At 49.0% G+C, this 16,525-nt stretch overlaps 1 long non-coding RNA gene across 1 annotated transcript; it reads right to left on the reverse strand.

Annotated features, from left to right (window-relative positions):
- Positions 1-5,020: 5,020 nt before the first annotated feature.
- On the reverse strand, positions 5,021-14,715 carry LOC142740549 (uncharacterized). The gene is made up of 4 exons (XR_012880767.1): positions 14,595-14,715; positions 13,231-13,297; positions 5,501-5,565; positions 5,021-5,054 (listed from the first exon to the last, which is right to left on the reverse strand). It is a non-coding gene; the product is annotated as an uncharacterized LOC142740549 (long non-coding RNA).
- Positions 14,716-16,525: the final 1,810 nt, after the last annotated feature.

Consider the following 16,525-nt stretch of genomic DNA (forward strand, 5'->3'; position numbering starts at 1 on the left):
CATCGCGTTCCTGGATCCTCATGTTGACCCGGGTAGCCAACAGGATATGGACATCCAAGGTAGGTGGGAGGTCGCGGGCTGCCAGCTCGTCCATGGTGTGTGAGGACAGTCCATTCCATAAGTCGCCACCAATGCTTCATTGTTCCATGCCAACTCTGATGCCAGGGTACGGAAGGAGATGGCATACTCTCCTGCTGTGGACCCCCTTGATTGAGGATTAGCAGAGTGGCTGCTGCTAAGGATGTTCGACCCGGCTTCTTGAACACGTCACAAAAAGTCTGTAAGAACAGGGCTAAGTCCGAAAATTTGGGCCCCTGTCATTCCAAGATGGGGTTCGCCCATGCGAGGGACTTGCCAGCGAGGAGGGAAATAATGAACGCTACCTTGGCCTCATCAGAGGAGAAATGGTGAGGACGCAGTCATAGCGAGGAAAAAGAGGCAGTGCAACTGTAGATCCGGAAAACAGACAGTAGGAGTATTAGGCAGTGGAACGGCAGCAGTCTCTGGGGAAGGAACAGGGAGTTGATCCAGTCGGGCGATGATGGAGTTTACAGCCACGAGGAGTTGATCCTGACATGCATATAGATACAATATATACTATTGGGGTCCACCCCTTAGTAATTGCTGACGTGCATATAGGTCACGCATATCCGTCTGTATGACCTGAACTGTGGTCTTAGGCTGGCCAGCGGGTTCCATGGCCTGAGCGTACTGTCACAATCTAGGGAACATATGTAGCTGACTTTAACTTGACTAATAACGCATTAAATACACAGTGGAAAGATCCCTTATCTTGACCTTTTCAATGACTTCTCAATGGTTATTTTTGTGTGATATCATGCTGCAACAAGTTATCAGAGTCAAGTTAAAGATGGCTACATCTGTATGTGGACCCACTAGGCCGTGGGCTCCGGCTCAGATAGGGCTAGGTGTGGCAGGTTGCGCCAGACGAAGCGGATGGCACCAGGAATGGTAGATGACACACAGACGTGGCATATCCAGCCGGCGGTACCACACAACTCTGATAAAAGGCAGGCACAGTTAGGAAACAGCAAGGGATACAGGAAATAGGATGCAGGGAACGGGAACTCTGGGATCAAGCAGGAAAATACTAAGGGACCCTTTGCAATACAAACATGGGAAAAGTACAAACAACACTCAAGCAAGGAGTGGAAGGGCAGAGACCTTTTTATAATCCAGGGTGCACTGGGGTAGGATAGAAAACTTTTAGGAAGTGCGCACGCTGGCCCTTTAAGGCACTCCTCGCACACTCCAGGAAGGGAAGGCCGCGCCAGCCGTGGTCTCTGGGGAGGTGACCAGGAAGTTGCGTTCATCACAGGGTGAGCGACAGAGGTCCGCAGTCATAACACTGAGATTTTTTTTGGTGTTGTATATGTACTGAGCAGTGGCGTAACTACCGCCATAGCAGCCTCATGCTACGGGGCCCGTGGCATGAGGGGGCCCGTGTCGCCCGCCGGCACGGGCCCCCACCATGGCCGGAGGCTCCGCTGGCAGCCGCTATGGCTGCTACAGCGGGACGCCACTGAACACTACGGCAGAGCAGGGAGGTATCTCCCCACTCTAACTGGTTCCCGACCGCTGGCTGTATTTTTACGGCCAGCGGTCAGGGTCCTTAAAACCTGAGCCATAGACTTTTTACGACTCCGGTTTTAACTTACTGCCCGCGCGATCGGGCTGCTGAATGTCGGGTCTCCGGCTGTCAGTGACTGCCGGGGACACTGAGGAGAGGATAGAAGAAGCTTTCGCTGCCAGCGATCACACATGTATCCCCTATCCTGTGGATAGGGGATACATGTATTTTGTAGGACACACTGTAGGTCGCAATTTTTTGGGAGGGAGGACGCTGTATGGCGTTCCCTACAGGGGGGGGGACACTGTATGGCGTTCCCTACAGGGGGGGCTGTATGGCGTTCCCTACAAGGGGGGCTGTATGGCGTTCCCTACAGGGGGGGGGGCTCTATGGCGTTCTCTACAGGGGGGGATGTATGGCGTTCCCTACAGGGGGGGCTGTATGGCGTTCTCTACAGGGGGGGCTGTATGGCGTTCCCTACAGGGGGGGCTGTATGGCGTTCTCTACAGGGGGGGCTGTATGGCGTTCTTTACAGGAGGGCTGTATGGCGTTCTCTACAGGGAGGGCTGTATGGCGTTAGCACTGTCCAATAAATATACAGTAAACAGAAGAAAATATGGTCCAGCAATCCTCATGACAATGTGATGACTTTATTAGAAAAACATTTTATAAACCACACGGCATGTTGAAGTGATGATACAAGACTGCTTACGCGCTTCGAAAGCCAACTACATTCTTCGCAAATGTACGCCATCTCCTCCAAAGAGTCAATTACATCAGAAGTCCAGTTCCTTGTGCTGCGTGACTCGTGGACGCCCTATCCGTGGCGATATCCGTGTCCTTTCCACTGCTTCTCACTTGAGTCCTGTAGGCACAAAAAACATTCTGCAAGTTTCCATTGTCATCCGTGCCTGCAGATTCTGCTTTAATGATGCAACTCACTCAACTCCTTGTCTATTTCATCGTTTACTGATGCCTCTTTTAGATGCGACAGATGTATTTTTTTTTATACTTACCAGCCTGCTTCACAGGCACCATCCCTTTTTATTGGCACCTGATCAATAAGGGGGTCCTGCTCCACCACCATAACACTGCAATACTAAACAAAATCTTCCATAGACATCACAAAAACTAGACAAGCCTTTCCTCCCTTATGTTTCCCAACATTTCCTGGGACAAGTGTGTGTAGGTAGAAATCAACAAACATGTTTCCTGGCCCCAAACTTTACCCCCTCTTTCCAGTAAAGGATTGGCTTTCGGTATCACGCCTCCTCGCTTTTACCTTTTTACTTTATCCTGCGTAAACATTTTTTTCAGTATCTTAAACGTCTTGCCCATTAGCCCATCTATCCCCAACATCAGACCACTTATTATCATCTGACAGATCAGAATCAGACTCAACCAGCTACTGTTGCCTTCTTCTGCTTCTCTTTACATCCAGATGCGCTGCTCCTGTAATTCCAAACATTGTGCCAGTACCCCGTGTTCTAAACATTTTGGCAACCCCAAGGTGTCCCTCTCCCATGTTGAGATTATGAGGCCCTACTGGGATATTTCTGCCTTCATCGACCCTGGATCCCTGCGCAAGGATCCTGGCACTTGGCCCATCATCGTGCCATGTTCCCTCAAATTTTTGCTAGAATGATACCATTGAGGATACCTGCCTTGCTTCCTTGATGCCATTTGCTCCAAACAATCCAGTACACCCCAAGTCCAGGTCCTTGTGCTGCATGACTTGTGGGGGCTCTATACGTGACAATATCCTGGCACCTTCCATTGCTTTCCGCTTGAGTGCTGTAAATATAAAAACATTCTGCCAGTGTCCATTATCACCTATGCCTGCAGATTATGACTGTGTAATGAAACTCACTTAAGTCCTTGTCTATTGCATCCAGGCCTTGACACATCGCAAATGTTCTTGGCAGACCAAAGCTGTCTAAAATCCCCCTACACTCCCTCACCCAATTACCTTACACCTACGTTCAGTTCCAAACCGAGCCATGTGGCCAGCATTTTGGACAAAGATACCCCTAACTTACATTATGCCTATTCCTACCAACTATCCAAGGTTCCCCACTGCTACGCCTTTCTTGGCATTTTGCCCGCTCATTACTTTTTCAATGTACAGAGCTACTGGTGGATACTGTATATAGTAACTAATGATGGACATACCGCATATAGATGAAATATTACTTCAGAGAGTCCCCCTGGCAGCAGGCAGCCGATCTCAAGAAATTCTGGAACAAAAAGTATAAACTGTGAAGATATTATGACGTGCGCTTAGTATGGTTCATCATATCAACAAATATATGTTCAGCCTATTGAAAACATCAGGGAGATTGTTCCCACAGACTTGTCATGTGTCTCTATAGGAACATTCTGGATGACATCACATTATAGAATTTCTATAGGTTGTTATTTGCTATAATACTTACATATATACAGTGGATCTTCTAGCATGTCGGCTGTCACTGGTGCCACATATTCAGATGTTATAAATGTCTGTAAAATACATAATGGGTTTAATGCACATACATAAAATAACCCCATATCTATAATGAATAATAATATATTTATTTCACACATTTCATTTTCTATCACAGGGCGAGTCCAATGCCCCTCTGCCACACAAATAACACCAGCAGTATAATGGCATATAATAGTTGGAGGACCCTGGTATAGATTTTGTATCAGGGACCAGGAGCTTATTGTTATTCTTCTATATAATCTTATCCTTAATGGAAAACTTCTAATTTGTCTTTTGTGGAGTCTTTTGGACTGGAGTAGAGAGAGTAGAAAATGGTAAATTGGATTTCTGGATTCAACAGACAAAATAATTATTAAAGGGGTTCTCTGACAGTTTCATAAACCTTAGTCTAAGCCGCATATGGCTAAAAATAACAAATTGTCCCTACTCATTTTTAAAATTCCCTGTGGCTCCTGCGCTGGTGGTTCTGTTGTCTTTAGTTGCTAGGCCACAGCGGTCATATACGTGTGGATGGCATGTCACGTGGCAGCTATTGTGTCACATCCAGGGCCGGCCTTAGGTTTATTGGTGACATGTGCAGTATCTGTGACGTCCTCCCCCTTATGATGCACCATGTAGTGTCCAAATAATTTAATCATACAGTGCCCAAATAACATCACCCAGTCAATAAACTAGGGATTGTATCTTTCTGTTTTTTTATATTATAGGTTTGGGCCCTAAATGCCGGATCGGCAGTGTAAGTTGAGGGTGCCCAGGCCATCTATGGTGGTAGTGCCCTCTTCAGTATTGACCAGTAATACACACTATGTGATCATTTAGAGATGCAGTTAATAAAATACACTGACCTTGGACTCTCCTACTGAATACATCCGACTGAATGTAGAACGTTATGTGATGTGAGGTGGAGGGCTCTGCTTAATCTTTGATCTGCCCTCCTGGGACGTGGTTATCATTAACTCTTATGAGGAATTAATTCTAGGAGAAAGAAAGACAATGTATTAGGACAAATCTCAATCAATGGCAACATTTCTATCTAGAACAGAGTCCAGTCCCCAACCAGTGTAAAATTACCAAAGGGGTAAATAGGATGACCGGCTGGGGTCCAGGGACTTGGGGTGGCCCACAGCTCTGGAGCTCCATACGCCCCTAAAAATTGGACAAACAATAACGGCGCAGGGAGGAAGCGAAATGTCTGACCCGGTTGGTTGTCTATTAGGTGAGTATAATTTTTTATTTTATAGGAGCAAAGGGGGCACTATTAATATGGGGGATAAAAGGACTGAGTCAGGCTTAGAAAAGGGGGCTTCATTACTGTGGGGCCATACAAAAGGGGAATTCTGACCCAGGACATACAAAAAGTGTCATTCTAACTGTGGAGGGTATTGGTGGATACTGCATATAGTAACTAATAAGAGACGCACCTTGCATAGATGAAATATTGCTTCAGAGAGTCCCCCTGGCAGCAGGCAGCCGATCTTAAGGTGTTCTGGAAAAAACAATAATTGTGTAGTTTTATTTCTCCAGACAGACGTGTGCTCAGTATAGACCACCCAACAATGAAGGAAATGTACATTAGGACTCATGTACACAGCAACTTCATGTGGACGGACCTGTATGGTGGCGCACAGACTGCAGTACGGGTAATGTAGACACTCTGTGTGCGCTGTGTGCTCCCCCATAAGCCAAATGTGTATTTGGAAATTACATAAATAACAAGTCCCTTATATATTACTAATACCATAATATCTTCTTTATGGAGCATTTCTATAATAATAATAATATAAAGCTGCAGCAAAATTCCCAGCGTTTACTTTTGCTACATGTGGATGAGTTTTTGAGACTGTAACTATTCACCTGTAACACTTGTGAATTTTGCCGCGCAGCAAATCTGCAGCGTCTGAATTCAGCTTTATGGCGTAGAATATAGTACTCAAATACTGCAATCATACAGTGCCCAAATAACACTGCCAGACAAGTATTGTCTGCCACACTGTAATGTAATCCATTATCAAGGAATTGTATCTGCATCCTGAGCAGTGCCCTTTACTTTTTTTACATGAAGAGTGGGATTGAGTGTTCAAGCAATGGGTGCCCCAGACATCAAGACCAGTGGCGCCCCATTCATTAGTGACAGGTGATGCACCCAGTGTAACCGCACAGGTCGCACACCCCTAAAACAGGCCCTGGATGAACAACATTGGGGAATTTGTTCCCACAGTCTAGAAGAGGCTGGACGCAGCTGCAGGCTTAAGGGAAGCCGACATGACCGTCCTGGTAGGGAAAGGGTTAATGTTACGAGGTCAGGGAAAGTTGAAGGAGCTGAAGGAGGGACGGGGAGGAGTTAAGGGGGGCGGGGGGGCCGTTACTGCGCTTCCCGCTGTTTCTCGGCATTGAGCCGGAAGCAGCGGGAGGAGTAACACACATTAAGCAAAGCTCCCCGTTGCCCGGTTTTTTAGTAATGGCAGAGGCCTTGATTTTAGAGCGGCTGCGCGCCGCTGCTGTGCACCACGGTCCCGGATGGCTGGAGGAGACCGTGGCTGCATTAACGCGGATCCCGGACGCCGTTTCGCCACGTCGGGCACGGCGTTCGGGGTCTGTTGTAAGGGACAGGCTCCCCTCCCCCGGCCCCCCTACGAGCATGGCTATGGCGGCGGGGGGGGAGTCGGCAACAACCGCTCCTGCGCTGGGCAGGCAGAGAGCGGTGGCAGGGGTGACGGCGATGCAGGCTGTGTCGACCCGTCCCTCTCGGCGGTCCCGACCTCCAGAGCGCCTTAGTCCGGAGGTAGTCCCGCGGACACGGCGTCGCAGAGGGAGCCCGATCCCGGACGCTGCAGGCCAGGCAGCTGGGAGGACCGCCCCTTCCCAGGCCCTGCGTCCTGGCAGGAATCCCAGGCCGCGACGGGGTCCGGCGGTAAGCAGGGAGTCGCAGGCCGGGCTCCCTGTCACCCCTCCCCCATCAGATGGAAGATGTCGAGAGCAAGGTACGGCCGCCCCGCATGGTGATGTTCCGGCCAGGGGGCAGGCTTCGTCAGGATCGTCTAGACGGACGACTAGATCTGCAGCGACGTCGAGGCAACAGGTCCAATCGGAAGTCTGGGTCCCGGCGGTCGGGCGGCAGGTTGCCGGCCCATCGGTCAGCGCGTCCTCATCCCCTTTCCGAGGATGTCGTTGGGAGGGACAGTCGTCGGCGAGAGAAGAACTGGAGGAAGGTGAACTGGACGTCTATCGTCGAGGTCAGGATGGTCCGGCTGATGGGAACACAGCGCCTGTGCAGCCCGGTGAGTGTATAACTCCATTATTGTCTTATCCAGCGATTTTTATGTCGGGTGTCGGCGGGGGGGCTGCTAGCATAGCATCGGGGGCCGGTAGTGGCGCGGGCGGACGCGACGGAGCGGGTTTGGCAGATTTAGTGGGTTGCTTACGGGAGCTGGTGGGGCGCCTTGATAGGGCCGCGGCGCCGGTTGTAACGGAAGTGTCCCCTGCGGTAGTTTGGGAAGGCCCCAGGGACGTGGGATCGTTGCAGGCGCGTCCTGTGGTGGCGGTTAAAGAGGCGGTCGCGGTGTCGGTGCAGACTGAGGCACAGAAGGACGGCGATCGAGTGCGCATGGACGATCGTGCTCGGGGGGAGGTGTATGTTTGTTTTGAGGGTCCGTTGGGGGCGCATTTAAAGCAGGAGGTGCGTGATCGGATCTGGAAAGATGAATACGTTGAAATTTTTTCTCTCTTGCCGCTGGCTAAATTCAATTTGGATAAGAGCAAGCGGGATGAGAGTAAAAAGGACGAGGAGGAACGGCGGCGGTATAGGCTTATCCCGCAGACGTTCGTTAATTGGTCGCAGGCGTTCGCCATATTGGCTAGTGTGATAGGGGAAAAGGCGCCGGAAAATTGTTCGGCGTTATTTTGTTATTTTGATGCTATTGGGGAGGCTCATAGGGCGTATGGGGGTCAGGCGTGGCTGCGATATGATGAGCAATTCCGTCAGCGGAAGGCGGTTCGGCCGGCGATTCGGTGGGACCAGAAGGATATTGCTCTCTGGTTACGGGTTACGGCTCCGGTTAGGCAGCCCTTTCCCGGGAGCGGTGGCCAGGGAGGCCAGACTAGTCAGAGTGGACCAAGCGGCGGGGGAAAGGCGGGGTTTTGCTGGCAATTCAATGAAGGCCAGTGCAAGTTTGGGGCCACGTGCAAGTTCAAGCACGTGTGCTCCGAGTGTAATGGTGCATCACACGGGGCGGCAAAATGTCTGCGGAAAAAGAGGTCCGGGAACCAGCACGGGGCTGGTCAAGGGGGTGTCGCCGGTGAGGGTGGAAAGGATGGCCCCTTATCTAAATGAGTATCCGGATAGGGCGGCAGCTAAGTTGCTTTATGAAGGGTTTAGTGTTGGTTTTGTTATTCCTCCGCCTCCTTATGAGGTTCCGGTTACGCGGAGAAATTTAAAATCGGCTTACTTGCATGCGGAAGTCGTGTCGGAAAAGTTGTTAAAAGAAGTTTCGTTGGGGCGCATGTCGGGGCCATTTGTGGAGTCGCCGGTAAAAGATTTAGTTGTGTCCCCTTTGGGTATTGTCCCTAAACGCGAGCCCGGAAAGTTTCGTTTGATTCAACATTTATCGTATCCCAAAGGTTCGTCGGTAAATGACGGGATTGATCACGAGTTGTGTTCCGTAGTTTATACCTCATTCGATAAGGCGGTGGGGTTAGTGCGGGCTGCGGGTCCGGGGGCGCTGCTAGCAAAAACCGACATCGAGGCGGCGTTCAGGTTGTTGCCGGTCCATCCAGAAAGCCAACGGCTGTTGGGTTGTTTTTGGAATGGGGCCTTTTACGTGGATCGGTGCCTTCCGATGGGGTGTTCTCTTTCTTGTGCATACTTCGAGGCGTTTAGTAGCTTCGTGGAGTGGGTAACGAGGGGAGTATCCGGGGTCGATTCGTTGATCCATTACTTAGATGATTTTTTGTGCGTTGGCCCGGGGGGTTCGCCGGTTTGCGGTAACTTGCTTCATGCCCTGCAGAAGGTGGCGAGGGATTTTGGGATCCCTTTGGCGCCGGAAAAAACGGAGGGCCCGGTAGCGACGATTTCTTTCTTGGGAATCGAAATTGACTCGGTGGCAATGGAGTGTCGGCTCCCGGCGGATAAGTTGGGTGCTTTGAGGCTGGAGGTGCGACGGGCTTGTAGAAGGAAGAAAATGTCGCTGAGGGAGCTTCAGTCGCTGCTGGGGAAGTTGAATTTCGCCTGCCGGATTATGCCGATGGGGAGGGTGTTTGGTAGAAGGTTGGCGGCGGCAACGGCGGGAGTGCGGGCGCCGCATCATTTTGTGAGGCTCAAGGAGGAGCACCGAGCTGATCTTCAGGTTTGGGATGACTTCTTGGGCCAGTACAATGGTCGCTCGCTATGGATGGCCCCAGCGCAGGATACGAGTGATCTGAATATTTTCACGGATGCGGCTGGGGCGGGTGGCTTTGGAGCTTACGGGGGAGGTCCGTGGTGCGCAGGTCAATGGCCGGCTAGCTGGGTGTCCAGTGGATTGACGCGGAATCTGGCCCTGCTCGAGCTGTTTCCCATCGTGGTGGCGGCTACCATTTGGGGGGACAGGCTCAGGGATAAGAAGGTCCGTTTTTACTGCGACAACATGGGGGTGGTGCTTGCCATTAATAACATCACGGCGTCCTCTCCTCCGGTAGTTCAATTGTTGCGACATTTAGTGTTGGTGTGTTTGTCGCTGAACGCGTGGGTGGTGGCGGTGCATGTCCCGGGTGTACGGAATTGTGTTGCTGATGCTCTTTCTCGCTCGCAGTGGGACCGGTTTCGGGAATTGGCCCCGGGAGCGGAACGTCTCGGTTTGGCGTGTCCGGATCATCTATGGGATCTGGTATCGGTCCCGTAGAGCAGCTGTTACAAAGGTCTTTGGCGCGCACGACGTGGAGGGCTTATGCTGCTTGTTGGAGGCAGTGGGAGGAGTGGGTAAGAGAGTTGGGTGATGTCAATACGGATAGAGACAGGTTGGTGGCACTTTTGTATTGGTTAGGGGATGCCTGGGAGGGGGGGTTTTCAGTAGCGAAGGTGAACCGGTTTATATCCGCGGTGGCGTTTGGGCTTAAGTTGCGGGGCTTGCGGGATGTATCGAAGGAATTTCTGGTATCGCAGGCTTTGAAGGGGTTGCGCAGAGGTAGGGTGGAGGCGGATAGTAGAAGGCCGGTGTCGTTTGCTTTGCTGGGCTTGTTGGGCGGTTCATTGGCATCGGTATGTCGTTCTTCAGATGAAATGGATTTGTTTCGGTTGGCTTTCTCGTTGGCGTTCTTCGGAGCATTTAGAGTAGGTGAGTTGGTGTCGCCAAGTACTAAACAGGCAGGGGGGCTGAGATCTGGGGAGGTGAGCCTTTTTGCAGATCGGTTGGAGGTATGGTTGCGTAGATCAAAAACTGACCAATTAGGGAAGGGAAAACTGATAGTTTTGTTCGCTCTCCCGGGGTCGGTCATGTGCCCAGTAGAGTGCATGCGGGGTTTTACAAAAAACAGGGGGTCTCCAGATTTGCCTTTGTTACGTCATGTGGACGGGTCGTTCTTGTCCAGGTTTCAGTTTGGAGCTGTTTTTAAAAAATGTTTCACGGCGGTTGGGGTTGCAGCAGGCTCATATTCATCTCATTCCTTCCGGATTGGCGCAGCAACGGAAGCAGGGCGCTGGGGGTTGGATGATGAGGGGGTGAGGCGTATTGGTCGTTGGGAGTCTAAAAGGTTTAAGTCCTATGTCCGCCCCCATATGTTGTAATTTTGTTGTTTATGCTTGCAAATGTTATATGGTGGTGCCCAACTGTGTTTTCCGTTTCAGATTCGCCTCCTTGTCTGGTGTGGTTGATGGGTCATTCGTACGTGCACTGGGGGGCTTTGAGGGCGGACGTCCGCCCGGATGGTCGCCAGTTGCGCATTCCGCGACAGGATGCGGTTGTGCATTGGCTGGGGTTTAGAGGTATGTCGTGGAACAGGGTGTTGGCGGAATTCCAGACATATGTGCGGCTTGATAGGGTTCCGGAGGTTTTAGTGTTGCACGTGGGTGGGAATGACTTAGGAGTCCGCCCTTTTCGTGAGTTGGTGCGGGATAGCAAACATGATTTGTTGTGTTTGTGGGTATCTTATCCCAAGTTGGTGGTAGTGTGGTCGGACATAGTCCCAAGGAAGCATTGGCGGTTAGCTAGATCGGTGGAGAGAGTCAATAAGGCTCGGATAAAAGTTAACCGGGCGGTGTCCCGTTTTGTGGCAAAGAACGGGGGCATTTGCGTGAGGCATAGGGATTTGGAGTCAGGATTGGGGAATTTCTGGAGGAGTGACGGGGTTCATCTGACCGAGGTTGGCATTGATATTTGGAGCTTGGCTATAGCAGAAGGCATAGAAAGGGCGGTGGTGGTGTGGAGGAACTCACAGGCTTAAGGTGGTCAAGGCCTGTTTCGCGGTGGCGGGGGGAGTCCTTGAGGCCAGTCAGTACAAAATGGTGGGGGGGTCGCATCGGGGGTATGCGTCCCCCAAAAAAGGTACATGGTTGAAGACTTCATCGGGTGTTATCCCTTTGAAGTGGTCTTCTGGTAGAAGGTATGTCACTTGAAGGCTTCATCGGGTGTTATCCCTTTGAAGTGGACTTCTAGTGGTCGGTATATCACTTGAGGGCTTCATCGGGTGTTATCCCCTTGAAGTGGACTTCTAGTGGTTGGAGCCATCTGCAGAGGTGAACGGTGCTTCCGAGCTGGTTTACGGCTGGAGGTAATTAGTGGTTTGCAGATGGCTAATTCGGTGTGTTCTTGAAAGGAACATCTGAAGGGGCTTCAAGGACTTCCTCTGCTCGGGTTAATGTTAACGTTTAATTGTTATTTATGATTCTGACCCATGTTGGGTCATGTGAATTATTAGGAGGAATTCTCTGGTGGATTCCTAACTAGTTATCCGAATGTTTCGGATTTAAATTGTTTTTATAAAACTGTGAAATTAATAAACGGCTGCTGTGGCCATTTCACATCCAACCTCGGTGTCATGTGTCGTTACTAAATGGGGGTGGGGGATAGTATGGTTTAAGGTTAACACACGACTCTACCTAGGCAGGTCAAGAAGAGGCTGGACGCAGCTGCAGGCTTAAGGGAAGCCGACATGACCGTCCTGGTAGGGAAAGGGTTAATGTTACGAGGTCAGGGAAAGTTGAAGGAGCTGAAGGAGGGACGGGGAGGAGTTAAGGGGGGCGGGGGGGCCGTTACTGCGCTTCCCGCTGTTTCTCGGCATTGAGCCGGAAGCAGCGGGAGGAGTAACACACATTAAGCAAAGCTCCCACCCTCCCACCCTTGTTTTGTTACTCCTTAGGTCTTATGTACGTCTGTCTATGAGCGTTTTGTTTTATTTTGTGTGCTTATTTAACATGTTTTTCTTTTTTCCGGAGTAGGTTCTGTTGTCATGGCAGCTGGCGGGGGGAGTCCTTGAGGCCAGTCAGTACAAAATGGTGGGGGGGTCGCATCGGGGGTATGCGTCCCCCAAAAAAGGTACATGGTTGAAGACTTCATCGGGTGTTATCCCTTTGAAGTGGTCTTCTGGTAGAAGGTATGTCACTTGAAGGCTTCATCGGGTGTTATCCCTTTGAAGTGGACTTCTAGTGGTCGGTATATCACTTGAGGGCTTCATCGGGTGTTATCCCCTTGAAGTGGACTTCTAGTGGTTGGAGCCATCTGCAGAGGTGAACGGTGCTTCCGAGCTGGTTTACGGCTGGAGGTAATTAGTGGTTTGCAGATGGCTAATTCGGTGTGTTCTTGAAAGGAACATCTGAAGGGGCTTCAAGGACTTCCTCTGCTCGGGTTAATGTTAACGTTTAATTGTTATTTATGATTCTGACCCATGTTGGGTCATGTGAATTATTAGGAGGAATTCTCTGGTGGATTCCTAACTAGTTATCCGAATGTTTCGGATTTAAATTGTTTTTATAAAACTGTGAAATTAATAAACGGCTGCTGTGGCCATTTCACATCCAACCTCGGTGTCATGTGTCGTTACTAAATGGGGGTGGGGGATAGTATGGTTTAAGGTTAACACACGACTCTACCTAGGCAGGTCATGTCATGTGTCTCTATAAGAACATTCTGGATGACATCACATTATAGAATTTCTATAGGTTGTCATTTGCTATAATACTTACATATATACAGTGTATGTCCTAGCATGTCGGCTGTCACTGGTGCCACATATTCAGATGTCATAAATGTCTGTAAAATACATAATGGAATAAACATAAAATAACCCCATATCCATAATGAATAATAATATATTTACTTTCACACCTTTCATTTTCTATCACAGGACGAGTCAGACATTGAAAACATTTTGTAATCTTAGTGTAAACCCAGGGAACATAACTATAGGGGTGAAGAGGTTGCAGTCACACCCAGGCCCAGGTGTCCATGACTGACATTAGGGGGGGTCACAATGTGGGCAATTTACAAATGCCAATCCCCAATGCCCCCATCTCCTAGAGGAATCCCGATTTTCGCTGCTAGAAACGCGATGTCAGTGAGAGAAGCACCCAGGCGGAAAGGCAGCTGCTGAGTTGCCCGGCCGATTCTAAAACACAAGCAGTGGAAGGGAGCCAGCGCAGCGCCCCGTTCCACCTGCTGGAGGGATGCGCCCTATGTAATGGCACAGGTCGCACACCCCTAAGGCCGGCCCTGGCTACTGCTGAGCCTTATTAGGAAAATATACGGTAGCTTTTTAAGACTATTTAATTAAATTAAATTAGACATCATATTGAAAACGACTGAGAAGTCACATTCCACATTACTGACAGCTGCAATTCTCAGACAATGGTAAGGGTATGTTCACACACTTAACTAAAAAACGTCTCTAAAATACAGAGCTCTTTTCAAGGGAAAACAGCCTCTGATTTTCAGCCATTTTTTAAACCACAAACATTTTTTGAGGCGTTTTTACCAATGTTCTTGGAGCTGTTTTTCTATTGAGACAATGAAAAACGGCTCCAAAAACGGCCGAAGGAGTGAAATGCACTTCTTTTTACATGGTGTTTTTTATGCGCCGCTTTATCAAACGCCCACGTAAAATGCACCATCGGAAAAAAAAACAGTTTTTCCCATTTAAATCAATGGGCAGATGTTTGGAAGCGTCCAGCCTCCGTATTTTCGGCTGTTTTTCGGGGTGTTTATGGCCATGAAAATAGGCTGTGTGAACATACTCTGTTGTACTGAGTTGTAACTTTAATGAGAAAATATGAAACCTTGAAATCTGAATGTAAAATGTTCAGTTGTTACTTGCATTAATAGAAACATTTTACTGGAACTTGAACTGTTTGTCTAAAAAAAAAAAACAACCCCCGACAATCACCAGAAAAAAATCCTTCTACAATCATATAGTTGTGGTGAGGTGTTGGTGTGGTTAGAAATTTCTGCAGTAATGTCCAGTGTGAATCTGGCCTTATATGAGAATTCTAGAGCGTATATATTTCATGTGTCCAGTAACATGTAGAATTAATGATAAAATGCTGCATCTTACCTGTCAATCACACAGTCAATCACAGTCCCGGTCCAGACGTCATTGGCAGAAATTGTAAAAAATATGTAATCCAGCTGCACATAGAACCTAACGGCTAGTACTGTCTATGACATCATCAGTGACATCATAAGCGGCTGCAGTATCTGTTACATCATCTAATTATCTCCTACTGCCTGGATAGACTGTCTGTGCATACACTGGATATAGGCGTTACATGGGACTGCTGTTTATAAACATGGAAGAAAGATACATGTGTGGTTATAGGGGCTACGACTAAGAACATGTAATGTATGAAACGTGTAATCTGTTACTAGATGTATTTTATACTGTAATACAGATGTAGCCATCTTTAACTTGACTCTGATAACTTGTTGCAGCGTGATACTTTCTTGATCCCGCAGCACTCTGTGTTTCAAGTGTGCGTGAGTAGGCTTCCACGCCAATGTGTAAAAAATGGGAACTCAGCACTCCAAGGTATTATGCAATAAGTGATATTTGATTTCACATATAGCGAAAAGTAGTAATCCAAAAATAATGGCTCCATTACCCAACAGCGACCGAGGTCACAAGCGCCGCATATCCGTGTCTAAAGAAGGTTGAATGTATAGACCGAAACGTTAAAAACCTATTTTTGGATTACTACTTTTCGCTATATGTGAAATAAAATATCATTTGTTGCAGCGTGATATCACACAACAAAAACCATTGAAAAAGTCAAGATAAGGGATTGTTTATTTAATGCGTTAAAAGTCAAGGTAAAGACGGCAACATCTGAACTAATAAAGGATACATTTTATTGAATTTCGTTTTAGGCTACATTCACACAACAGTAAAAAACGTCCGCTTTCAGAACAATGATGTTCTATGGGTATATTCACACGGCCTTTTTTTAACCACCCGTGAATATTGGCCGTCAAAAAATAGAACATGTCCTTGTTTTGGCCGCTTTCACGGCCAGACGGCCCCCATAGAAGTCAATGGATCAATTTTTTAACGGCCGTCAATACATGTAACAGCCGTTAAAAACGGTTCTGTGATTTGGGGATTCAAGAGCCGAGGGAACTATTGGCTCCCTTGCTGGTAATCTGCGGCGCAATGACACATACTCACCGTTGCAGCGCCGTCCTCTACAGGTGTGGTCTCTACTCTCATGGGTTCTGCGAAGGTGACGAGATGACGTCCTCGCGTCGCCTTTGCAGAACCAGTGAGACTAGAGATCACTCGTGACGTAGATGGTCATGCATCGGTGAGTATGTAGGGCATTCAGGCGGACAAAAATTACGGATATTGTTGCGCTCACTACTATGGTAGCATGGCGCTAGTACAGGGGACATTGTTGTCTACTGTAGCAAATTTTTCGGCACGGTCCTGAATTTACAGAGAGAGTCCCGGAAGATTACCACAGGGAGGGGGGGAGTGGTGCTTTCTCCGGAGAGGTGTCTATGTCATCATCTACAGGGAGGCTGTGTGCCATCGTCTACAGGGGGCTGTGTGCCATCGTCTACAAGGGGGCTGTGTGCCATCATCTACATGGGGCGGTGTGCCATCATCTACAGGGGGGCTGTGTGCCGTCATCTACAGGGGGGCTGTGTGCCATCATCTACAGGGGGTCTGTGTGCCATCATCTACAGGGGGTCTGTGTGCCATCATCTACAGGGGGTCTGTGTTTCATCATCTACAGGGGGTCTGTGTGGCATCATATACAGGGGGTCCGTGTGCCATCATCTACAGGGGGGCTGTGTGGCATCATCTACAGGGGGGCTGTGAAACAATCATGACAATGACCTTTGTTTGGGTGTTTTCAGGGGGTTGGGACAAAAGAAGCCAGACAAATGAAATTCATCAGTTTTTTTAACGGCCATGAAAAACGGATGCAAAATGGATGTCAAACGGCCATTAAAAACGGACAGACGGACTGGAAGTGTATAAAA

This window comes from Rhinoderma darwinii, chromosome 2 (assembly GCF_050947455.1).
Source record: "Rhinoderma darwinii isolate aRhiDar2 chromosome 2, aRhiDar2.hap1, whole genome shotgun sequence".
In the NCBI taxonomy this organism is placed as follows: Eukaryota; Metazoa; Chordata; class Amphibia; order Anura; family Rhinodermatidae; genus Rhinoderma; species Rhinoderma darwinii.